At 37.6% G+C, this 27,116-nt stretch overlaps 1 long non-coding RNA gene across 2 annotated transcripts in view; it reads right to left on the bottom strand.

Moving 5' to 3' along the window:
* Nucleotides 1–247: 247 nt before the first annotated feature.
* The window catches only part of LOC137143552 (uncharacterized), a 39,298-nt gene continuing 12,429 nt past the window's right edge, over nt 248–27,116 (bottom strand). The window contains exons 2-4 of one of the 2 annotated variants that reach the window (XR_010917197.1): nt 3,479–3,890; nt 2,593–2,633; nt 248–549 (exon numbers count right to left, since the gene is read on the bottom strand). This is a non-coding gene — a long non-coding RNA (uncharacterized lncRNA). Of the gene's footprint in view, nt 550–2,123; nt 2,634–3,478; nt 3,891–27,116 lie in introns of those variants that run through there. The other variant, XR_010917196.1, reaches the window with a different exon arrangement.

Genomic DNA, 27,116 nt, shown 5'->3' with positions numbered 1-27,116 from the left:
TCATAAATTAAAAGTTAGAAAATATCCATTAAGCCATCTAGACCAACATACTATCAATAAAGGATTCGTTCTCTACAAATCGATTTTATAGTGCTTTGTCCAGTCTAGCTTTTTAATAGGACACAAAGTTGGGGCTTCATTTTAAATGGCACAAGTAATAGATTCCCTTTAGTTAGAGGCTATTTCACATCTTTAAAAAAAAATTCCTTATCAAAAAGTTGTTCTTTACAGTCAACCTAAGTCCTTGCTTTCTTAATTTCATCCATTACTCCTAGTTATGATTCTTCTCTCCGCGCACACATACACACACACACACACACAGATAATTACTCTCTCAAATATTTGAAGACTTAATTCTTTACCTTCTTCATTTAGTTAGATATCATTCTTATTATCTTTCCTCAGAAGACAGACCTCCGCCTCCACTTCCATAATTCTTTCTTTTTTTTTTTTTTCTCCTCTTCTCTGAACTCCTTCCAATTTGTCAATATTCTTCTGGTGCCCAGAATATCCGATTTAGAGAGGGACTTTTACCAGTACCTGCCAGCTCTGCAATGTGAAGCATTTGACATGCATCACACAACTGTAAGTTTCCGCTACTTTTCTGCATTGCAAACTCATTGTGTTATTGTCCACTATTGCCAAAACCTCAGTATTACTGGTATTTGTAATGATTTTTCATCAGATGAAGTCACTTGCATTTTCGCCAGGTTAAAACTCAATTTATTTCTTTTAATTGTTCTTCTAAGCTCTCTGGGTCCATCTCTATTTCTTTACTGTCCTCATTAGTGTTTAAAACCTCTCTCAATTTCATATCTTCTGTGAGTTTTGCTATTACGCTCTTTATTCCTTCTTTGAGATCATTATTGAAGAAGATGTTAGATAAAAATGGGACCTACCTAGTGCTGAGCAAATAACAATTTTTTCAATTTGCTGGCAATTCTGAAGCATTGAAAAAAACCCATCAATTTAGGATGAACCAAAAAAAAAAAAGTTTTAAAAATGGACAAACTGAAAAGTAAAAGAAAACAATTTTGGGTTGAACATCTCATTTAACCCTAAATGAATCTTTTTATTTTGACTTTGAACATTTGTTTTAAAAACATTAAATATTAAAAGAAAATTCATTTTGAACTAAAAAAAAAAAATCAAAAATTTTCATTTTAAAAGAGTCAAAATAAAGCTTTTTTTTTGTTTGTTTGTTTTTTTTTTAATTTGGTTGTATTCCCAAATCTGCATTTTCCACTGAAAAAAGTTTTGGATGAAAAGTTTCACCCAGCTCTAGATCTAACCCCACTTCCTATAGTACCTCACTAAACAATTTCTCCAGATTAGATATGCTGAATTTATCTTCCATGTTTGCAGATTACTCTCAGAATACATAAGCTTCCTTCTGTTTTTCCTGCCATTTCCTGTTCAGCTTCTGTTTTATATTTGATTTATATTCAGAACCAGATACAAATTAAGTTCAGGATTTATTTCCTGGAAGTTTGTAGTGCATGACTCCATTTGGTGTGAGCCTGCATTTAAATGCAAAACACAGTTCTACTGCCAAATAAACCAGAGAACACAATATACTTGCAAGGTAATGCAAACTGTATATATTAAACACATGCATGTGTACGAGACCCATAACATTGGATATGCCCAAACAGTGTTCAGAACAGCTCGAGAAGGGGCACACAAAACTGGCCTGCACTGCTCATGAAACTAGAGCCCCAATTATGACATTTTGCCAGCATTCCCAAGAGATCAACACGGCAGCTTGAGATAAGCAGAGAGTAGGTGATAACTCCAGCAATAGCCCCTTTCCTCCAGTCATGCTCCCTACATCAGTGTAAGGGAGGCAGTAGTATACGAGCCATTAGCGTGGCTTTACGCCACCTCCATCGGAGTGAGCCTCCTAAGTGAGCCAGTGATGCTGGCCTCAGGAACAGTCCACAGGGATATAGATATGGATAAGGATATGGACCTATGAGGTGCTTTTCACATCAGAAAGAGGAGTGTTCCGATCAACTGGTTTTGTGATGTATGAGAAGGGCTTTATCAAAATTTATCCTATCACTAAATCATAAAGGAAGAAATTCAGAGTAGGAATTTAGAGAATACAAAGATGAGTTTGGGGATTTTATTTTATCTAAGTTAGTTCAGCCAGTCCTGAACACAATCAACCAATTTAATTAAATATACATCCTATTCAGCCTATGAAAAGATGAGTTTGATGCTATATCACCATAGCCTGAACAAAGCAGCAATAGCTGACAAGCTATTTAAATTTTGCCAGTTGGTCTTAACCAAATTCCATTTCTAAAAGAAGGCACCAATTTTATTAGTGACATGTATATTCAATACTGTATCAGTATCAGACTTCCATTTTGACTCAAAATATATGCCCAGCGGCTTTGAAGATACTGACATTAAACAATAATACCTAGCTGTTACATAGTGCTTTTCCATCAGCAGATCACATTAGCTACCACAGGTCTAAAAGTTGTGAAAATACGTAACAATAACATTCAGCCAAGATACATTATAAATGCAAACAGCATAATTTACTCTTTTATTTTTAAGATGGCAGTACTTTTTACTCACCGTTTTTTGGAATTCATTCTACCCAGATTCATGGTGTAGCTCTAGAGGGACATGTGACACAGTTGTAATCACTGCCATGAAGTCATAAAATTGACAGTATTTCACACATAGCTTGCCTGCAAATTCAGCTACCCTTAACATTTACAAAATGCAAAATTCCATATCTGCCAGGAATAACAATGTGTGTACATCACCAAAAATTAATGGGAGAAGTGGTATACTCACTATTTAAACCTTCCCCCCAAAAATCAGGGAACTAATAAACCAAGGCTGTCATCATTACTGAACAACTCAGAGAAACCAATACAAAAATCATACCCACAGGCTCCTTCTTTAAATACAGATGAAGGTTGCTAAGAGATGTAGTTTTCTCTTGGTCAGATCTTGGTATACAAGATTAACATATTTTAGCAACCTCCAGTTGTATTCAAATTAAAAGAGATGCATTAGAATGGGATAGGCTCCAAAGATCCAAAGACTCAGACACCAATGTGCTGGATGACTCAAGTCCAGTTATTCCACGTGTAACCCTGCTGGCAGGCGCAGTCAGCAGCAAGCAGAGCCAGGTTCAATATCTAGGGGTTCCTCTTAACAATCTGGGAAAAGAAGACACCACCCCTGGATGCCTATGAGAGGCAACACTTTCCCATTTGCAAGTACTGAGTCTGTGTATAATAAAAGAACATTTCTATTAAAAAGGGAAAGGGAGCCCAGCATTAAATTGGGAAACACCACAACCATATTCAAAAGCATGTAACCATAAGCAAACACCCAATTCACAGTAAGTTGGGCAGAGTCCTTCGCCTCAATTTGTCACCTTGCGGTGTGAAAGTCCAAACAAATGTCCCTCTAGCACACCACTTCCCTTTCCCTTCACCCCACTCACAGTTGGTTGTCCTCAGTCAGCAAAGACACAGAGTTCCGCTATGTATTCATGTGGGTTCACCTCCAACTCGTGAAGGGGGGGGAGGTGCCAAACAATGCCTCCGCTGTTGCCACCACCTCTGTAACTGGCTTGCTGCTGCTCTCACTGTTGTCTCTGCTGCTGCTCATCACTGCTGCTGTTCGCGGCTCGCTAATGGTGTTCTCTCTGCCGCCACTAGCCACTTGTTGCCATTTCTGTGATGCCATCTCCTGAAGTTTTCCCCATTTAGTCCAGCTCTTATTGATTTCACTGACTAACACAGAACCTCTGTGCTGGTGCCTCTTTGTTGTCTTTCACTGCAACAGTGTCCCCATACCAGGTCTCAGACTTAGCCCATAGGCCTGCTCATCGGTAGTTTCAGCTCTAGCAAAAACTGAACAGAAACAATGAACCTCAGTTGAGTCCAATGATCTTTAACACTTTAAACAAACATTGGAGAGTCAAATAGTGTCTAGGACTCTTTAGGTAGAGTTCACACCTGTCCCCACCCCACTCCCTCTTTCACCAGCATTTGGCAACCCTACCCCCTGCTTAGCAAGTGAGGTTCAGTTTAGGGTGACACCCTCCATCAGGGCATGCTAAGTACATTTCTGCTGCCTTTTGCTAATACAATAAGATTAACATTTCATTCCCCCTGCTGTCAAATTTAAAAATTTTATTGAAGATAATGTTTAAAAAAAATGGTCAGTTAGAATTTAAATGGAATAGTTTCTGGGCATCCAGGCATAATGTACAGATTATCAGCGGGTACAGAGTTTGGTTGAGAGTCAGGGAGTAGAATGAGAGGATAATCTGCGGTATCCTGGACGGGGGGTAATAGGTATGAGGGATAACAGTAGAAGCGATCAGTAATTTGGGAACATCACTTATTGCAGGGGCTACATGGGATGCGGTTAATGGGGAGTAGGTATGTCCATAATAGTGGATTGTCCCTCACTGAGTCAGTTATGTGGTGAAGATAGTCATTCTACATAGTACATTCTAAAGAGAATTGTAACCCAACACCAGACAAAACTGATCACTTTAGCAAAGCAGGTCTGTCTGCTGAACACCTAGGCAGAGTAATTGAGTCTGTGGTCTCCATCTGAAGTCTTTTTCCCCAGTGCATTGCTAGATGTCAGGAGAGAGGTAATGCAGACCCCGCTTACACAAGAATGAATTTGGTCCATTTATGAAGGGTACAATGGGGACATATTCCCTAAGTAAGAAGATATTGTTAAGAAGATTTCAACAATAGGCCATTTGCCAGGAGATGCAAACATCTCCAACAACTTGACCCAACACCCATTAAAATTAACGGAAACCTTTTCAGTGACTTGGCAGGCATTGGATGGAGCCTCAGATGAGGACAAGAAGGTATCTCTGGCAATATGAAAAAATGGAAAGAAAGATCAAGGAAGGCCCTGCAATAAATTGGCTCTGTAAAGACAGCCATTTTCTCTACCGCATGCCCAGGAAGACATCCCTTAGAGATAGGGATTAATCCAGGTTTATAAATTCAGAAAAGCACTATGTACACTTGAGAAGGTATAAAGATATAAGTACCTAGTAATGGTCCTGGATTATCATCATCCCTATTTGTTGAACATTGACTGCTTGGCACAATATGGAGTGCAGAATAGTGCATGAAAGTTGATGTAGAATTTATCAGAATGATGCAGTCCTTTTTTCTACTGAGTCTGACACATGTAAAGACTGCAGGATCAGGTTTTTACACTATCCCTGACTTGAAGGATGGCAGTGCATACATTATGCCATCTCCTTTTTGTCGAAGTGGGAGTTTATCAGTTTTTATTAACTCCTAATTAATCTACAAATACAACCTATCCTGATGGTCCATTTTAACTCAACAAGAGCCATGTAATGCAAAGATAGGGGTAAAACTCTATCCATAATACACCACAGTGTAGTTATCACATATTATATATTATCACATAAGTTATTATATCCAATAAAGTTGTTAAAAGATGCAGCTTCCACTTTAATGTTGAAATTCCTTGATTTATGGGTGGTGCTGTCAAGGATTTAGGAGAGATCACATTTGTTTAAGTTATATGTTTTCTAATTGTGCACTAACATTCTTATGCTAGTAGTGCTTTTTTTATATAAAGCCAGTGTGACTCATTGGACACTTATGTGAAAACCCAGTATGCTCTTGTCCTTCCATTGAGAATGGCATGGCACTGAAAACATGGGAGCTAGCTAGCCAAATTTATCCCTAGCTACAAACACACTGTCCATTTTTTTTACTTGCTCCAGAACATTTCTGCATCCCCATATTCTTGCAAGAAACTCAAGACATCACTCACATTAATAATTACAATTAATTTGTAGATGGATGGACACTTGGATGCTCCACGACAGAAAAGTGTTTAAACTCAGCAATACCACTCCCGTATGTCCCTATTCTTCTCACACACACACACACACACACACACACACACACACACACACACACACACACACACACACACTTTCCCCTACCCTCTAATGCTTTCTCCCGAGAAAAACAAACTGATGCAATCATGAAGAGGCCAAGAATGGAAAACAAAATAATTATTTGAGCATTCACTCTTCCCAAAATAATGATTATTATTAATAAAAATAATAAGGCTCCAAACCTTCTTACTTCTTTATGCAGAGCTCATGTTTCCCACTTCACAGTCATTTGTGAGATTGTATATTTTAGAGTTCTGTAAGAAACAAAGATAAGTCCTTTCTCCTCGCACCACTATTACATTGTTTACCCTTAAAGTGTTCTGAGATTTAAGGCTTGCAAATGAAAGAGCAGAAGGTCAGCTGTACATAGTTGATTCCAGCTGCCCTCTTCTTCATTGACATTTTTAATACTTTTTACAGTGGCCAGAAATATGCTAAGAGTTATAAGAAAGAAAGAAAGATCACCTGGTTACTCATTTTAGGTGTGTATCTACAGAGTTAGATAGTTAAATTAGAAGGATTTGCTTGTTTGTTATTATTATAAAGATTATTATTGACTCACTTCTTGCAAACATCAAGAAAGATAGGCATTTTCAGGAGGGGTTTAAACAAAAAGATCTTACTCTGACCAAAGATGTACTGAGTGTGTTCCCAGGGTAGGGGACCATGAGCTGGGCTCAGACCAGTTTTACATCTAACTCAGAGTTTCTCCATTGGGTATATTGGAAGAGCCATTACAGTTTAATGCACAGACTATTAGCCCAATGGCTTATGAGGGCACTGAATATACACTACTGTATGCACTGGAAACACACACACACACACACACACACACACACAAAAACTACTAGTCATTTTTCAGTGCTTTGGATTTTATTTGTTGTAATTGTTAGCTCGAAAAGGTGAACATAAATCCCCCCAAACTGGTCAATATTAAAGACAAGTGTCCTGAGACATTTCATTTTAAAAGGCATGTACAACTAAATTCTAAAAGCACTAGCAAGTATCTGAAAACTCTTACTTACTAACACCCATACTTCTATAACTCTGAAATACCCATACAGAGATATATCCTTTAAAAAAAGGGGAGTGGGGTGCGGTGGTATTGCTGTGCACTGAAGATGATGTTATATACCCTCAAGCATAGCTATTTAGTGCAAATTAAATGTAAATAGGCCTCTTGATACTTAGCTCTTTGGGGTAGGGACTGTCGCTTTTTGTGTGTCTGTACAGCACCTAGTACGACTGGAATCAACCTGATTGTGACTTTTATGCACAATCAAAATAGATGTTGAATATTAATGACAGTATCAACAGGAGCCTGGTATTGTAACAGGGAGGCAGGTGCTGTACAAATATCCTGACACAGCTCTGACACTGCACCTCATTTCTGATCTGACTCAGCAGTTAATCCAGTTAGGCCACTCTGGAGAAAAAGAATTGCCAACAGAATATTTTTGTGCCATGGACAGGTTGAAGTTCACAGAGGCAGAGCACTTGCACCAGGTCTATGTCCCACTTACGGCTCTTTGGGGTTTCAGTGGTACATAAGGCCTTGTACAGTCTCTCTGAACAATGTTGCATTTCACACCCAGGCAGATGATTACAGAAAGTATGTAATTAAGTGGATTGCATCTACTACTACCCATTAAAGAAAGCTAACTCCTACAAACTTTAATGAATTTATCATAAACCAGTTTGTTTCCTTCCATTATCGTTCCTCTCCTGCCCCCCAAAAAACCCCAAAAACAAACAAAAACAAAAAGACCTGTTGTTTTGAAGAGTATCAAATTTATTTGAGAGTCCCATACAGTTATTTTTAATATCCTGAATCATCTTGATGTTTTGTTTTCTTTGCCTACTGTTATCACCCTTGCAATTTTGCCAGGCAAAGAAAATAAAAATATTTGTTATAAAAAACAAAACTTCAGATTTGACAAAGCTCTTTTTCTTTGTATTGATAAGCAATCATCCTTTCTCTTATAAATGGGTACTGGCCCTACAACACATTCAGGAAATAACTGGATCTCAAATCCTCTGAGAATCAAAATAACAAAACAATCCTCACCTGCTTCACTGATAATCAAAGCTAACAAAAAAAAAAAAAAAAAGGCAGTACAGCCTACAATGTATCAGAAATAAGAGATTTTCAGTATATTACAGAGAATGTAGAAAATTACAGAGGCTAGAAAATATGAGCTTAAAAAGCCATTCTCTAAGTGCTAGAAATATACAAGGATAAACAAAATACTATTTTATTTATATACATAATGGTGCCATTGTACACACACAAACACACACACAATGGCACCTTTAAGTCTATAACTTCAAGTGCCTAGAATTTAAATATATGCATACCTACATATTCAGAAAATCTCTTATTTGTGTCTCTCTCTCACATATACATATACAAACACACAACCCCACTAAAAGAAAGCTCAGGCATACGTCTGGATTTGTAGGTGTGCAGAACATGGGAGATTTCTGTATAATTTCTATGAATATTATATGTGCCTCAGTTTACCTATGTGATAATATTCTATCTGATTGCATGGAGGTTCTTATGGAGAAACAAACAGAAAATGACACAATGATAAAGTAAGGTATCTCCAGAGAAAATACCAATTATTTTCAATTGAATAATGGGGGAGCTATTAATTGGAAAGTGCCCACCTGCCTACTTAGCAGATTTATTTTTCCTCAAACCCAAGCCTAGAGAGGGAGGGCCCTAAACCAATAAAGATCCCTGGCTAGATTCAAAAGTATTGGCCTTTGATATTTCAACCCATTTTTCTTATTTCTGTATTCCTGTTGACTAATAAATAATCATTTGTTTTGAACAGGCTGATGCCTTGCCACTCTTTTTTTCTTAATCAGTCACATATTTCTGCCAGTGTCTATGGCCCAATATCTCTCTGCATTGATGTCAATCATCATATTGCCATTAACTTTAGAATTAGGATTTGGCTTAAAGATGTGCTAAATTTCAGCTAGTCCACTGCTACAGACAGCTGAGACCAATATCAGCTTTTAGCGCAAACAGAGACGACTCAGTTAAGATCTTTTCAGTTGTTCCCACCTACAGCAAGATTTAATATGGTCTGTTTATTAAAGGTTCTTCTGAATCGGATACTTTTTTTGTATCCAGCTCCATGCCCCGCATAGCTACATAAACTCAGAAACATAAATTATAGCCATAGCAGATGCTTGGGAATTTGACACAGTCACTTCTGGCATACTGACCAATAACCTGAGCTTCTCTCCAGATTTTTATTGGGCGAACTCAAACCTACTGATAGCTCAATCTTCGAATTGGCTTGTTCTTCAAACAAGGGTCCATATACGCTTGAGCTAAAATTACATAATCTATATGCAGGTACAAACTACTGAAAATACTTACCTGATTCTCAACCCAATAGATACTTTTTAAAATGGTTAACCTGTATTCCCCAGTTAGTAACATCAAAGAGATGATAAAAAAACACCTCTTGACTCTCAAAGTAACCCCAATGAGATGTGATTAGGGCCTTTGACTCTGCCTTTGATGAAATAGCATTTAATGAAGAACAACCATGATAACCTCCTGACTAGAAAAATGTTAAAATGTAGCTTAGCAAGAATTCCTGATGGTTTTACTTTACCTTCTGACTTGGGAGTTCAAAGCAGCAAAGTCTTTTCAAAGACAGATGAATATATTTAGATTTTGGTCAGTGATCATAAGTTTCTTGTAAGCTTACAAATTCATCCCAATGGGTAGGAGATTACTGATGGCAGCTGTAATTGGTCTAGGAGCATTTTGATTAACTGAAGATTATCCACTTCCTAATGCAAAGAAGTACCCGTCAATTTGCTCTACAAGATTCCAGAGAAGCTTCAGTAAGAGACTAGATATTATTATGAGGACTTCTGACATCAGATCTCATCCACCGTGTCCACTTAGAACCATGCAAAGTGATTGTCTCAGTGTTTCCATGCCTTAACTAAACTTGAACTACTGAACAGAAAATAAATTGCCTGCATACCATTTATTACACAAAAATTTAGATTCACAGTCCTAATTGCAAAGGTCATTCTACTGTTCTAAGACCATAGCATCCTGCAAGAGTTGTGCAGCTGGAAGAAGAAAGGTAATTGAAAGTTCAGAGGCTGAAACTATGAATCATATTCCTATGCCATATCATACTGGCTGTTCTAGTTTATTATATTTTAGACTTTGGTCAAATTTAACAAAATGGCTGAACGGTGATTTTCCATTACAGCATACATCATTTTATCAACCTTATTTTTGTGATTTTTTAAAATTTCAATACATTTGCTTTCTTCTGAATATTCAGATGCTTCAAAAGGTACCCAAAGGATGCAATTAGACCCTAGGGAAATATGCTATTATGTGCACATATCATGTTTTGCATAGGCTTTCCATCATCTACATAATTTATGTTTTTCTGCATAATTTTCCCTTTTTAAGTTTTCTATGTGTTTGTGAGATAATGCAGAAGTCAGTTTCCTACCACCAAAAATACAGAAAGAACTTAAGTCAGTATTTTTACTTCACCCAATCTGCTTTACTTCCTGTGAAACCCTTGGAAAAACCCCTTGAGAAATTCTTTCATATGCACCAAACATCAATGCATGAGGAAAAAAATTAGAAGGTTCAGGAAGCTTTCTGAAATTAAATAGAACCTTGTCCATTCTCATAATCATCTGGGTATTCAAAAGTGCCTCTGATGAATAATGTTTAAATGTTAAAGCTTTTAAACTGTTTATAATCCTTTCTTTGGATTTGATATATACAAAAAATAATGCTAAAAAACATTAAAGTTTTTTTTAAACTTTCAGTGCAAGTTGCAAGTTTGTCTTTAATACCAAAAAAAAGCAGGGAGAGTCTTCAGTTAGGATATAGTTAAAGTTTACTGATACACTATACTTTATAAACTGCTGGAAGTGGGTCTGGGAGGTTGTTTGTTTGTTTGTGGGGGTTATTTTAATATAGGAAAATGAAGGTCTGGAAAAGCATCCTCTCCATGTTCTCTTACTTAAGCAATTCAAATCATGCACAAGCCCACAGATCTTGTGACAGAAAAGTCTCATGGGACAACAGTGACACCTGGTGGTGAGGACTGAGCTGTTTCTAGTGCTGACTTTGTTGGTCTACAGAGGTGAAATCTTGACCCCTTGGAAGTCCATTGGAGATTTGCCATTGACTTCAGTGGGGCCAAGATTTCATCTCAGAACTCCAGCAGTTTTTTCTACTTTCCAATTAACAACCAGAAGAAATCTGACTAAGCTGAGATTTCTTTTCATCCAGTAGAAGAAATGCTAACTTGATTTATAACTAGGAACACAGCAATGATGGTTGATGTATCAAACTAACTTAGTGTAGGACAGTATCTGTTTTCCATTTAATACTCACACTATCCTCTAGCATATGTATATTATGGAAATTGTATCCCTCCTCTCCAGGGCTATGAACCACACTATCACATAGGTCTTTTCCATTTTGCCAAATCTCACAATTTTATCTTGAGTCTTACGTAATTTCGTATTTTTCATATATCTCTAGCTCCTGGAATCATAGGATTGTGTGAGAACCTCAGCTTAGCTCAAAAAGTATGTTTCTATCCTTCATGTTGCAAAGAAATGCTTAAGAATTGTGGATCCTTAACACCTAAACCAATAAGTTTCATATAAAAAACCCTCAAAATTATTATTTTTACTCTCATAATTTTAAGCAACTTTCATGATATATTAGAGGATAACTCATGATTTTTTAAACATATGGGGTTGGCAATACTGTTTCTATGATTTAGAATCAAATGGGCCACAGAAAGAAAGAAAGAAAGAAAGAAAGTCATTAAAAAGTTCATTGGAAGTTGAAAAGATGTATAATCAACTAATCACAACAGGAGTCCTTTTACATAAAAGCCCATTGACATATGTTTTTAAATCATTCATATAGCCATGTAACTTCCAAAGAGGACCATTGACAATCTCTACCTGTGGTAATAAAATACTGTGCAATACTTTTTTAAACCACCAGTCCTATTAAACAGGATGAGAGCTATGTGGTGGTTGGCTGGTGAGAGAGAACTTGCATTAAGATTAAAAACTACAGATCAGCAGAAAATATCTTGCAGAGATCATTTTAGTTTCTTTCAGTGACCCTACTTCTTTGTTAAATTATAGCAAACACTCTCTCTCCACTCACACCCGCACAGTGTAACTGAACAAATAGACATGTAATTAATTAGATAATCATTCAGAATAATTAACTTGAACTTTGAAATAAACTTTGAAAACAAAGTCCCTATTGATTCAAATTAAGATATTCTTCCACTAAAAAAGATTTGGTATTTTTAATTAATGTTCTAATTTAATCAAACACACACTCTGGACAGCATTTTACACACACACACACACACACACACACACACACACACACACACACACACACACACACACACACACACCCAAAATTATAAAAACAAAAACCACAAACTATAAAAGGCCATCTATAATACTCTCAGAAATCAATGAAGTCAATGGGAGTTTTGCCTGTATAAGAATGATATGGCTTTTCCTTTGTTTTCCTTTGATTGTTTTGGCAGAGTGAGGACAGCAGGATTTGGGTAAGGTAAAATTCATTGAAGAGAAATGGAAAATTTGCATGAAAAACTTAAGCACAGTGGGCAAATTCTGTCCTCAGTTAGTTTAAATTTAAGTGAATAAATATAGGATTAGTTAAATATGTGAGATGACTCCTCCTGGAAAATATGGACATAAAAGGTTATTTTGGGGCTCATGTGGAACTGATACTCCGTAAAATGTGTCACACAGATGAAATCATTTTGGCTTTCCTAGTGCTCCTTGCTGTACTAAGTATTTTCTAAGACTCGATGCTTAATTATAGGCAGCAATCTTAAAAATGTTTCTCATTGCAGGCTGGATAAGAAATAACTTACTTTTCAGCAGTGCCTGGCATTTAAAAAGAGCCTAAAACCATGTATATGAAACTGTTCAGCCTCACCCTGATATTTTTGAAAGGAATCGTGCACTCTTATGACAGCATTGATTCCCTCTGTGTTTATGATATTAATGTAATCTAGAAATGAAAAGAGGCTCATATCATACATATGCTGTATCGCTCTTCCCATGGCAATATAAACTTAAAAACAAACAAAAAACTCTGTGGGATAAACAGCCCATTCCTCTCATTTTAGTTTCTTCATATTTAAGGCAGAGATGGGCTGCCTACTTCCAAGTGAAGATATTTTTCAGTGTGTGTGTATATGTGAGTGGAGATGGAATTAGGTAAAAAAGAATACCCTATATACAAACCCCCTAAACAGCTTTTTCCAAGTACATATTTTGTTATTAAATTAACCTTTAAAAGACCATATGGGGGCAACTAGCCCCAAACGCGTAAATCAGAGATCAACTTGATTGCCTTCTTATGAGCAGAAACACAGCTTTGTTCCTTCCCCTACACTGATCCATGGGAAAATAGGGTTAAGGCTATAACTTTGTGCTCTGTCGGGGAGGTTCCCTGCACCCAGCATATTATATTTCCCTCAGTCTGTCTTTTTTGTATGTATGGATCTAGGGTTATTTAGAGCTACACACCATTCTCCCTTGTCAAGGTTGATGTAGCACATACTTGTCAACATTCTCAGAATTTTACAGAATTAGAAATTCTGAATATGAGAGCTATTGGAATTATATAAAATCTACATAATAAATTTGAATAAATCTACCTTGAGCTACTGAGAATGGGAAACAGTCCAAGGGAGGAGACTAAGACATTTGAGCATCTCCTTACTTCCACTTGCCAACCTCTCCTTTTAAAACATTACATACCCCCACTTGCAACATCAACATTTCAAACCAGTCCCTCAAAACCAGCTTTGCTGAAAAACAAAAAAAGGCAGCCAAGCCGCTTCATAGAGGGGAGAGAACTCTCTCAAAATACAAACCAACTCCACTGCAAAAATAAAACCACTCAACTTCATGCAAAAATAATTAACACAAAAAAAAACCCAACCAAGCTCATTGTAGAATGAAAAACAAAAAGAGCACCATCACTTCCTCCAACCAACTTCAGTGCAAAACTAACTCCCTGAATCATTCCTATTGCAACTCTCCCCAACCATTTCATTGTGTAAGAAACAGGTCCTCCCCGCTAACCTTTAAATCTCAGTAGGCAAGACGGGTTGTAGCAGCAGATCTTCTCCCTGATTAAGCCTGAGGGGGAAAGGAGTGCAACAGAAGTGGGAGGAACTTACATTACCATTTTACCCTCCCGAGTTAGAGGATGAAGTGCAGCCAGCAGAGCTGGAAGGATCACCCCACTCCTCCCTCCACCCAAACCCCTCACTGAGAGAGGGAGAAGCCTGAGTAGCAGTTGCAGAGCTGGTTGGAGTGGCTGCCTCCAAGCCAACTCTCAGCACAGTGTTTCCCATCAGCTAGCTAGGAGGCAGAAACTGAATGTCCATCAGCACAAGGAGCAGTTCTTCCGTGGAAGGGCAGCCAATGATGGGAATGTCTCTATAAGTTAGGGAGTTTCCCAAAGACACACAGGAGGATCTGAAAACTATCACTCTATGGGGAAAGATAGAGTCAGCAGCTCTGCAGTAGAGGTGGCCAAAAAATATCTGAGGGAAATGTTTGAAGTTTTTCATTAAAACTTTTCACTGACATTTTTAATTAAAAATAAAACCCTCAACAACTATATAAACTGGCCCACAACAAGGGTAGAGAAGGGGGAATCACAAACAATTTCTGCAAAAACAAGTAGTCATAATTTTTAAAACTCAGGTATTTGCAATCAGCTCTAGTCTGCAGGAGTCACCACAGAGTCCACAGTAACAGCTTCAGACCTACCTCTTTTTAAACTGCTCCTCAGGCTGAAGAGAGGAAATCCCCAATACACAGCCTAGTTATTCAGCTAGCAATTTGCCCCTCTCTCCCAGACAGCTGTTCTGTGCCTACAATTATCCTCCTCTCCCCACATTCCTGGGGCTCCTTCACATTTATATTAAGATACTGGAGCCCTTTGAAAGAAGCCTTAATCACTTTGTTGCTGATCCAGTACTCCATTGATTTGGCTTTAAGCTGGCATCTGGTTGAATGAGCGGATGCCATGTTATATATAGAGCATCCATCACTACAGAAGGGTGTTTTAAAGTGCTGAGATGTGCTTGTCAGCACCGAAGAGCATTTTTACAGCACTGAGGTGCAGCAGTCAGCTTAATATTCATAAAATGTTACCTTTGTCTTGACAATATGACTTAGTCATGTGTTTTTCTATGGCCCACTGAATGCTCTTTAGTCCCTTTGACATGGTTTCCAATCAGTTTTGTTGGCTTTCTGAATTTAGTTCAAGAGCTATAAGCAGCCTTGATGAGTTGGGTTGCTGATTTGTTGCCCTCCAATGGAGGAGTCTGGGAAGGGAGACAATATTTTTAGTCTCACCCCAGGGAAACAGAAAGGGTTAATCCATCACTAAAGTATGACTTATGAGTGGCAAAAAAAGTTAATGGGACAAACTGACATACTGATTAATGGTAGTTTGAGATGTTTCTCTTTTAAATCAAATACATTCTACCTGTTCATTTCCTCTCATCTGGCTGGTGTTCCGCTTCCTCTGTACTATGTTCCAATAGATGATGCTAGCTGTTGACAACACCATAGTCAAATAATTCCCGTCTGCCTCACTCTGAAAGCATAGCTAGAACTCATTTTACCTCTTGTTATTCTGTTCAGATCCCTGCTTCAGTAAGATGAAGACTTGAACATTTTCTCCTCCTCCAAATGCTTTTTTTGAATGTTAATTTTTTTTTGCGCGCTTATTGTAGGCTATGAGGAGGGACTGAAGGACTTTACAATGGGCTAAAGGAGAGGATCTCTTGGGAGACTGGTGGGAAGAGCAACCGGAGACTTCATATAGTGACAGTTGGGAAGCCCCATTTAGGAGACTGTCTGCATTTCCAGTCCCTCTCCTATACCACTCCTAGCTGATCCTTATAGCCAGACCGCATGGAAAATCTTCCACACATGCTCTTGCTTTCCTCTATGCTGCAAATATCCTCCACCTCCCTACAAAGTGTCCTGATCCCTTCTTGACCCCCATCCCAGTTGCAGCTTTCCTTTTGCCTTCTCAAGGGGCAGTTCCTTCCTCAGTCTGAAACAAGCCACATACAGGCAGATCTGCAGTTCTTTAATATCATTTGCCAGATCTGGATTTTTCAATACTATCCTACTCAGCACTGTTTGGTTGGTGTGTTCTCTCTCTTCTTGAAATCAATGGTACAGATGCATGTACAGGGTGTTTAATGCATTAGTGACAATGTCTATGGCACCTTTGTACTGTATATTTGTCATTTGACATTGCACTTCATTGCTAAGCTGTCGTGTACCCTGCATGACTGGCTATTTGCATGCCTCCGTCTCTTCTCTGCCTCTCTACTGTAGAAAGCTCCTTTGTTAAAAAGTCTCTCACAGAACATTAGAAGGTTGTTTCATTTATTACAAACTAAGAATGCATTATTACATTCCTCCATCTGAAATGTGATCTTAAATAACAGCTTGTACAATAATTAAATGTAGTAGTAAGAACATTGTTAAAATCAATGACCCAGTGCATTAGCAGTTTAAACACATTTTAAGTTAACTTGATTATGGTGAATGTAATTCAGGAGAAGTTAAATAAGTGCGAACAATGTGTATGAATGTCTAGAAGCAGTGTCTTCACATTTCTGAAAATGGTCTCTGCACTTCAAGGGAAGCGATCTCCTATCTGTCTTGTAATAGTGCATCCAATGCTTTATCAGACTTGCATTTGACTACAACGATCAGTTTAGAATTTCTGGAACACTTCACAAGTAATCCAAATACATAAATCACATTAACACAAATAGTTTAAAGATAGTATGAAGGAGAACAACAATTTTACTCAACAATATGACAACTAAAGCACTGAAAATGAAGGAACACTGAAATATGAGGAATGTTAGAGCAGCGGATGAACTGACTTGATTTGCACTAGCACTAGGTGAATGCCACAATATTTTTTATGAGCATTTTTCCAAATTCAAAAGTACTCCCTTCAGCCATGCTCACACTCTTTGTGTGCTTCCTGCCTATGAGCATTCTACGCATTGATTTTTATTCACACTAATGCTCACAGAAAGTGAAAGTTAATCTTTCACGTGTGAATATTTGCACTGAATGTGGTACATTTTATATGGGAGGGGTCATAGAATCATAGAATGTTAGTGTTGGAAGGGACCTCAGGAGGTCATCTAGTCCAACCTCTTGCTCAACGAAGGGCAAAATCATCCCAGTCGGGGCCAACTAAATCACCCCAGTCAGAGCTTTGTCAAGCCAGGCCTTAACAACCTCTAAGGATGGAGATTCCACCACCTTTCTAGATAACTCATTCCAGTGCTTCACTACCCTCCTAGTGAAAAAGTTTTTCTAATATCCAACTTAGACCTCCCCCACTGCAACTTGAGACCATTGCTCCTTGTACTGTCATCTGCCACCACTGAGAACAGCCTAACTCCATCCTCCCTGGAACACCCCCTTCAGGTAGTTGAAGGCTGCTATCAAATCCCCCCTCATTCTTCTCTTCTGCAGACTAAACAAGCCTGGTTCCCTCAGCCTCTCCTCGTAAGTTGTGTGCTCAAGCCCCCTAATCATTTTCGTTGCCCTCCACAGGACTCTCTTCAATTTGTCCACATCCTTCCTATAGTAGGGGCCCAAAACTGGACACAGTGCTCCAAATGTGGCCTCACCAGTGCCGAATAGAGGGGAATAATCACTGCTGGCAATGCTCCTACTAATGCAGCCCAGTGCTGTTAGATACAGCAGCAGGACTGCATTCCTAAAATCTCTTACCAGAGCCCTGGCTCAGAGGAAAGTAAATGAGCCAGACAAGGAATTGATCACACCCTTAGTAATTATTGGCTTTGATTCTATCGGGTTTTGATAACTGCAGTAAACAAAGTATCTTCCGCTAGAACTATGCAAACTAATTTTGGGGAACTTGTATGGAATAACCATATAGTGGTTACAGGGCATTTGGTTTTAACAGACTACTATGGACATGAAAAATGAAGTGAATCCCCAAAGTTCAGTATACTTAGGTCATACAATTCTTAAAATAGGCCTGCCTCTTCTTTAATTCTTTAAAGAATGTATATTACATGGCACACAAAGTGCTGTAAATAAAGTGTGTTCACTATGCCTTATTTCTCTAAAGTGGCAAAAAAAAAAAAAAAAAAGTCTTTAATCTGAATGTGAAACCCAGAAGGATTCAGCCTGTTAACTGTATTCTGATGAAGAATTCCCCTAGGTGAATATGCAACAAAGCCCTTTCTGACTCCCTCAGGGGAGGCTTAAAAGGTTCTCAGAACTTGAACAGCATATTCGTTGTAGAGAATAAGGTACCCACAGTCCTGGAGGTATCCAAGACGATAGAGAACATGACATGTGAGCAAACTACGATACAATCACTAATGCAAAATGTAATCTGGAGCAAATGCAAATTCCGTATACTGAGGATAAACTTAATCCTAGCGAGAAAACAAGAGTTTTGCACAATTTAAGACATTCCCATTTGACTGCTCTTTCCACCAGGCAAATTCAATTATCGTTTTCTAAGCATGAACAAAGAGCACAAATCAACACTCCCAAATATCAGTTAGGCACTATTGATTTCAGTCTTTTTATCTTCAGATGCAAAATTATTGTTAAATACCTATATTGTTGGGCCAAATTCTGACCTCAGTTACAAAACTGAAACTCTCATTAACACCAACAGAATTAAGTGCCAAGTTCATGAGGCAGAATTTGACCCTACACTATAATTTCAAAGAACAACTGAGTTGATCCAAATTAGCCAAACTTCTTCAGGGCTTTTTCACCTTTGAGTTTAGATTGTTGTGTTCCTAAAATAGATATCAGAAGTAGAACTGGGCAGGAAATGGTTTTCCTGTCCCTCAACAGTTTGGGGGTGGAGAAGAGGTTTCCATCCTGAAATGGGGCAAAGTTGAAAATCTCAAAAATTTTCATGGACCAATAATCTGAATAAAAGTTTTGGATTGAGTCAAATGAAACATTTTGGTTTAATAATTGTTACCCCTTTTTACCAGTTTTAAAATTATAAATAAACTAACATTTTGAATTGAAATCTAAAAACTTTTTATTCAAAAATATTAAAATGTCCCATTCTGATAATATTCAACCTTTTAAACATTTTTTTAAAGTGTGACGTTCTTTAGAACCAACTCTTCCTTGGAAATTGTTTCAATTTCAACAAATCAACATTTTCTGACAAAAGACATTTTGTCACAAAAATTCTGACCAGTTCTGATCAGAAATTAACATAGAAACCCAGAAGAGTAAGAATCCAAAGGTTAAGAATTAATAGCTGTAACAGAATGCTCTGGTTAAAGCGCAGTTTTTGTATTTTGGACAATTGCCTGATACATCAAACCCAATATTATTTAGGATATACAGAGGCATATCTATCATACATGTTACGTAATGTATAAATAAAATTCTATTAGTTAAAGATTTAGAAGTTTACTGGACAAATCCCAAGCTTTCTTTACCTCTGCTATTTAGAGAGACCTTTGCTGGCTAAGATCCTGGTCCCATGTATGGTAAATACATCTATTTTCTCACTCAACATTTTATTTATAAGATTATAAAAAAATAAATAAAATATATTTATAAGACATGTCACTATTTTAAAGGAACTCAAACATGGCAAGTTTCAGCCTCTATATTTTTAGATTTTGCCCTTATTAGAATACTGTTCCCTAAATAGTTTTCTATTTTCTGTTAGAAATATATCTAACAAAAATCACAACCTAAACCTGTATCTGCCCTTTGAATTAATTCAGAATCCTGGTAGATCTCAGAATGATGTAAATAATGCCAAAACCCACTTTTATATTTTGTACCAAAGAGACAGGCATCACCACTGAAATTCTTCTTATTTGCTGGAAGCTGAGACTGTCTGTATACAAAAGATTAGTCCAGTTGATAAAACCAAGTTCTTTCAGCAGACGGCAAACTATTATTACTCTTCTAAGCAGAGTATCAGTCATAAATTTGCCATGGAAAACAATTATATTCATATAGTGCCTCTCAACCCAAATGAATAAAAAATTTTACAAACTATATTTGAGGATGGATTGATTCATCCATCCCTAAAACGTAGCCACTTCTAGGGTGGAGTATGGTAGTGGTTAAAACAGCAAATATTCCATTTCCATTTCTGGAATATATTGAATATTACTACTGTAATCTACTGAAATTGCAATGGAAGTTTAAGTAATCAGAACACATTCTTAAATGGACATTCTTTAGAACACTAGAATAAATTCCCCACTAACTTCTGGAAAAAGCCTCATAAAAAACCTGATACTCACAATTGGACAGAACATCATCATCCAAAACCCACACTTTCAGCAGTGCATTGCCTTTTACCGAATACATCATAAATAGACTCCTATATGTATTCAGAATATTCATATAAGGAGGCCAAATTTCAAATATGAACATCTGCCTCTGCTCCAAGTCTTGGCCTTTCTGTTCTCTGGATTTCTCTTCTCTGAAGGCCACTGCTGCTGGGAATTTCACTTATCTCCCCTGGTAACTCTGGTGACAGAAGTTGCTGAGATCTTCACTCTCCACTCATGAAGACCACAGGGAAGGGAATTTCCTGTATCTTCAACACAAGACAGAGAAAAAGAACACCAGGTCTGAGAACTTCTGCATCAGAGAAGACTAGTGGGGCTGGAAGACTTCTTGTCTTGTCTGCTACTGGGGAGGCTCCTTCCTCAGAAGACGGTAGATGCACTTTAAGGGTTCCTTCTCTTCTCTGAGTGTTGGGTAGAGGGAGAGTATCTGACCTATGCTGGTTTAAACATCACTGGCTGAGCCAGGCATAATTAGGAACAAATTGGCTCTGCTGGGTCTAAGACTCGATCCCTGATCAATGAGTTCCTAACTCAGGTCTGTCGTTGATAGCAACTGTTATGATCTGTAACAATAAGAACAAGCTGAATACCTGGCATGACAAACATCAGCCATAATTATTAGCTACTGATGGCAGAGTACATATATATGATATTTGGCATATTCAGAATTTTTAAATTCATTTCATCCATCCCTTAACCCTTAAAGTGCAGTTCTCTTCTGCAATTGTCCCTCAAACAATGCATTGTGGGATTCCAAGTTCATTGTCTCTCTCTCTCTCCCCCTCTCTGTGATTCCAGATCAATTTTGCTCCATTTGCCAGTTAAACAATATTTTGTTTTGCTTTTTCCTATCTGCCAGCCCTAGAAAACACAGTCCAAGATAGGAGAGTTAAGATGGGCTGTTTTTGGTTCATCCATCATCACCAGGAATAAGGATTCTGCAAATTTACTCATTTGGTATTATCAGAGTCCAGGGCTTAAAATGAAAACACACATGATTGTACATCACAAATTGTAATCCTTCTGATTATTCAGTAAATCCTCATCTATGCATGCTGGGTCATTTATCATTGATGACACACCTGATAGAAACAAATATGCAGCTTTTTATGGAGTGCCACACTGACCATTATTATGCTAAAAAAAAAAAAAAAAGCCTATGCTACTATGTCCTCTTGCTGGCATTATCAGCATCAGTTGAGCCAGTTGTTATAAATGAGTGTGTGTGGAGGGAAAATAGAATCTTGTAATTGATTATTTAGTGCAAAAGAGGAAGAAAATTATCACAGGTGGTGATGGCAGATGTGACAGCCTGGGATACTTGGCAAAATACAGAGCATATTTGACTACTGAAATGAATGTTTCTGTGGGGTTGACTGTTCAACTTGTTCTTAGTCCTTTCCATGGCAATAAGTTATACACTAAAAAAATTCCAGTTAACAGCATTTATTTTTCCCTTTTTAAAATACTTAAATCATTGACATCAATAGCAGCTGTTGTGTGAAATTAGATGACTAAGTTAAGCTATAAAATTCCTTCAATAAAACAATGGCAGCAATTAAATGTTTAAAAACTGATCATCACTGTCAGATTTCAAAATGGATGCATGGCCACATGAAAGACAGCAGCCTTAGATATTATAGTTGGCATAGGGCCAAAACTACTGTATTTCCAGGCAGTGATTCAAAATATTATTATAGTTAATTAGTGTGGGCTAATTATTTTTTATGAATATTCTCCTTTTTTTCCTCCTCCAATATTCTAAAATGTTATCTGGTGGAATTTCAGCAAGAAGCATTTTTGCTCTCAGTTTGTAAGAAATATTTATGGAGATTCTGCCAGCAGCTGCTCCACCCATCAAGATAAATCAGGTAGAATATTCCCAGACCCTGCCTTTAAAATGGAAGAGAGGGCAGCGTTAAACCATGGACCCACTCTCTAATTCAATGGGTATGAAGACGACTTCTCAAAAAGTCAGGCTGGATACCTATTTGTTTAAGGATTTTTGAAAAGTTATTTTGTGGATGAGAGCAACCACTGTAAGCATGGCTGGCACCTAGTCCTCAAAAGGAAGCATTAACAAGCCTCTTCAATAATGGACTCAATTTCTCTCTGACATCTTTAACCATCCATAAAGGACATGAATTCATCTCACACGTGGTTAGTCAGTCACCCAAAACCTTAGTTAGCAGAACTCTGTGAAAAACTCAACCAGTTGCCTATTTCAAGCTTTATTGGAGTCAGTGGATGACATTTAAACACCATTTTCAAAGTGAGGTACCAGAGGTATAAAGTTATCTGTGCACCAGTCAATTGGATATGTATATTCTGGCTTTAGGAATGCACAAATTGTGGATCAATCTGAATTGCTGGATCAGATCTGAGGTCAACCTTGTCCATTATCCCGTCTCCAGCAACGGTCACCACCAAATAATCTGCTCCCTCTCCACATACACATACCCCTCCACAGTAGCCCTCATCCTAATCCCTAATTATTAGAGATCAATTTGAGCCCTGAAGCATGAGGTTTAATATCACTTCCACATTTCTTGTTAGTAATAACTATTACAATTATGCAATCTTGTTACCCATATAAATGTCCAATTCCTTTTTGAATCTGGTTAAGTTCTTGATTTCAATCACTTCATGCAGCAACAGGTTCCACATTGAAGGTCTATGGTGTGTTGTGTTACAAGTAAACAGATAATCCAGGTTCCTGGATCTGTGGTGTATTTAGGTGAGACTCCCTAATAGGAGCTCCTACACCTGGCTCATGCCCACCCAGGAAGAACTACCTGTACACTCACAGATCCAGAGGGAGGCACAGAGGAAGAGATCGCATTCTAAAAGAGATATACAGTTCAAACAGGATATACAAATAGACCTTCGCTGCGGAGTAATGCATCAGTGGAGCTACCCAAGGGGCGGTACAGAACAGGAGTTCAGGTGAACTGTGTGTCTGAAGATCCACTTCTATGTGGTTCCTTTGGTCCTTCTCCCCACTATGTTGCCAAGGCCACAGGGATGCAGCCGATTGGAATAACATCTGCAGAGTGGCTCCACAGTTCAAGTAACTTGCTGGGCACTAAGCAAAAAATCTACCCCTCAATGTATATATTCTTCAGTACAGTTGGACAGGAAATTATTTTCCCATTCCTCAAAAATTTGAGATATCAAATATTTTCCCATCCCAAATCAAGACAAAAAGTCAAAACCTCAAATGTTCACAAATAAAAAAAGTCCCCTTTCAAAAAAATTTTGTTTTCGTCAATCGAAACAATTTATTTTAATAATTTCAAAATATTTTGTTTCGAATTTGACCATTTATATTTTTTATTATAATTAGCTTAAATTTCTAAACAGAAAGGTAATTTAGAACTGGAAAAAACGTCAAACTGAAAAAACGTTGAAATTGTCAAAACAGTTGAAGTTGAAAAATTCAGCAAAACTAAACCTTTTTTGTGAAAATTTCAGTTTTGACAAATTGGCATTTTCCCATAAAAAATTTTTGGTCAAAAAAAACAAAAAACAACCCACTGACCAGCTCTATTTTCTAGTTTATTTGTATGCTGTATACATTTCACCATACAATAAATAATTATACAGATTTTTCCCATTATATACAAGTGTATATGTGATTTTAGAATGTCTGATGCATGTATTCACAAAGATGGATTATGTCCCCAAATATACCTGAGAAACAATATCCCTCTTTTGTACCACTTTCAAATTTCCTGATACATGAACAGATGAAACTTTTCTTTCAAGCACCTCTTTAGAATATTTATTCTTGGGATTGCATAGGTATTATCAGAAGATAACAGTTTACAACTGAGGTAGAGATGAGTGTTTCCTCCCCTAGATTAAATTACCCAGAATTCAAGTACAGACATATTATTCTTTAAGAAATATCACCAGTTGTACATATATTGGATTCAATATATTGCCTGGGTAAAAGATGTTATAATGATTTAAATGAAGGCAAAATATTCACCTGGTGTATGTATGTGAGATGGAAATATAATTTGTGCTCTGGTGTATTTACTAGTGTAACTGTGATCTAAATCTTGGGCTTGGGAGTTTGGGGACACTGGCAACAAAAAAGGGCATGGCTTTTCCAAAGGCTCATTTCACACAGAAGTGATTTAAGATGAGTAAGTGAAATTAAACTCAGGGTATGTCTATGCTGCTGGGGCTGCACGGATCAGTGCAGCAGGATCAATTGAGCAGACTGTGGAAATCCGCTCAACCGATCCCCGAAGTGCTCTCCGGCCGATGCAGTAAATCCACATGCCCCCCACAAAAAAGTAACACTGCGTTGACCAGAGGGCATTTCCCGTCGGTGCAGCAAAGGAGACGCTGCAGTAAGGGACCGTAAGTAAATTGACGGGAGATACGCAAGCTACGTATCTTGCGTATCTCCCGTCAACGGCAGCCAGCAGTGTAGACCAGGCCTCAGTGTCTACACAGAAGTATCCCTTCACACACACAATTTAACTCGGACATAGCACTGCCTCCCAGGCAGCAAGTAGTGTCTGCACCAACTCAGACATGCAAATTTGCAGCAGGCCACATTGGAACACTAATCTTTGACCAGCCATTACAAAACCAAGATATAATTTTCAATAAATGTTCTAAAAGCAAGCTGGCAATACACTTGAAATCACCTCCAGTAGATGTAGTTCTAATTTCACTTAGGTGACCAACTATATGTCATCTTTGGCTATATTATTATCTCGACTTGCACAAGTTATTTGTGTAGTAAGTGATCCTGGTTTTGCACAACTACATAAATTCTGGGTCACACTAAGGAATGATTCCTATGTAGCTGTTGCTTTGTGAGAACTATGCAAATCAGTACCAATTCATGGCTGATTAAGTACTGTACCTATCTTCACACCAGATGATTACTCACATTTTGCACCATTACTAGTGTCTGATTTGGACAAAAGAGCAGGTTAGGCATAGTTTGCACACTGGGATATGAGTTACTCTGATTTATCCTGTATAATTTTAATCTATATAAAATAAATTCCAGATTAATTTTTTCTCTCTAAAAGCCTAAAATGTGAGCCCACAGTGTTGAGATTTCCTTCCAGCATATGGAAGCAGGAAATACAACCAGAACCCTTGTGATGACAACCATCTATAAGGGGGAATGCCCCAGCCAAAGACAGGTCTCTTCCAGTTTCCCAGAAGGAAGAAGTATCTGTTTGGCTGAATGATAAAGGTGATTAATATTTTACATTATCCTCAGAGGTAAATGGCAACAAGCCCTAGATAGAAGCAAACAAAGTATGAAGATAATAAAAAACAATAAAATGTTTTGTTGAATGCTTCATATTTTAATTTCTGAGCAGTCTAATTTTCAAAAGGAATCATTCCTTGGACAAATTATCAATGTAAAGATGAGAATACAACATATACATTCTTTGATGAAGTTCCCATCCATTGTGGGCTATAGTTGGGGGGAAAAAAACCAAAAAACCATGGGCATTGTTCAACATTTCATAGGACTTAGCAGATAGATAAGATTTATGAGGCAGATTGACTACATAAATTTAATTGCTTTCAGTAATGTGCCTTATTTAAAACCAGTTTAACTAGATTAGTTAACTTTTCATACACTATTTACGTATCTGCATGCAGAGTTTCTGTAACTTTCAAAATTTCAGGTTCAAAGTGTGTATATTACTACATAATGTTAATATAATCATTTTATTATTTTAAAGGACTTTTGGGGGCTCATGGATGGACATAATTATAGAACGTATCCAATGCACGAAAGCATCATGAAGCAGTAAAGAAGATTTAGGCACAGTGAATATAGCACAACAGTCTCATGGTCAGATTAAGTATCTTAAACCTCAAGTTTTAAAGATAAATAAATAAAACAAAGAAACATAAAACCACTCCCACATATGCACACACATTTCACATACAGAACAAATTGCTGCCCCTCATATTAACCCTCCCAGTTCCACCATCACAATGATCACAAGAGACAAATGTCACTGGTATACAGAAAAGCTCCCACAGCAGTTCATCTATATCAGACTCAATAACATTTTTTTTGTTCTGTCTGAAAAAGTTCATGTATGGCTTCCATACCTCTCATAAATTGTCTACAGATCTCCATGGTCAAAGAATATAAAGGCACATACTCGCACCTTTTTTCACTGAGTCATCATTCGGGAGTTAAATTGGACTATTCAGCAATATTAAGAGATGGAGATCTGGAATAATTGTACTGAAGTAATTAGATTGTTCTAAATTAATCTAGGCCCATAAGAATCAATCCCTCAGTGTTCCCACTAAGCAATCCCCTCCTTGAATTTTAAACATAATGAACTAGACCTAGAAACAAAGCCGTTACGTAAAACTGGAGTGAATCTCCTATAAATCTATTGTTTCAGAAGTCTGATCACACAACTGTTAGGAAGGTGGACAAGGAAAATGATGGAATGCACAGAGAGGTAACTAGACCCCAAACTAGTGTTTGTATAGTGTTTTATAGATTAAAGACAGTTCCTTGAATTGCATCAGGAGACAAACTGGTAACCAGTGCAAGCTGCAGATCTCTGGGGTAATATGTTCCACATAGGAGGCACACAGGCAGGTGTGTTCTGCATTAGCTAAGAGTTAAGAGTAAACCCATATAGCACATT

Source organism: Emydura macquarii, unplaced genomic scaffold, assembly GCF_026122565.2.
Source record: "Emydura macquarii macquarii isolate MOO-44397 ecotype Brisbane River unplaced genomic scaffold, CSIRO-AGI_Emac_v2 contig_3343, whole genome shotgun sequence".
NCBI classification, from domain to species: domain Eukaryota; kingdom Metazoa; phylum Chordata; order Testudines; family Chelidae; genus Emydura; species Emydura macquarii.
This window is presented reverse-complemented; position numbering and strand designations above follow the sequence as displayed.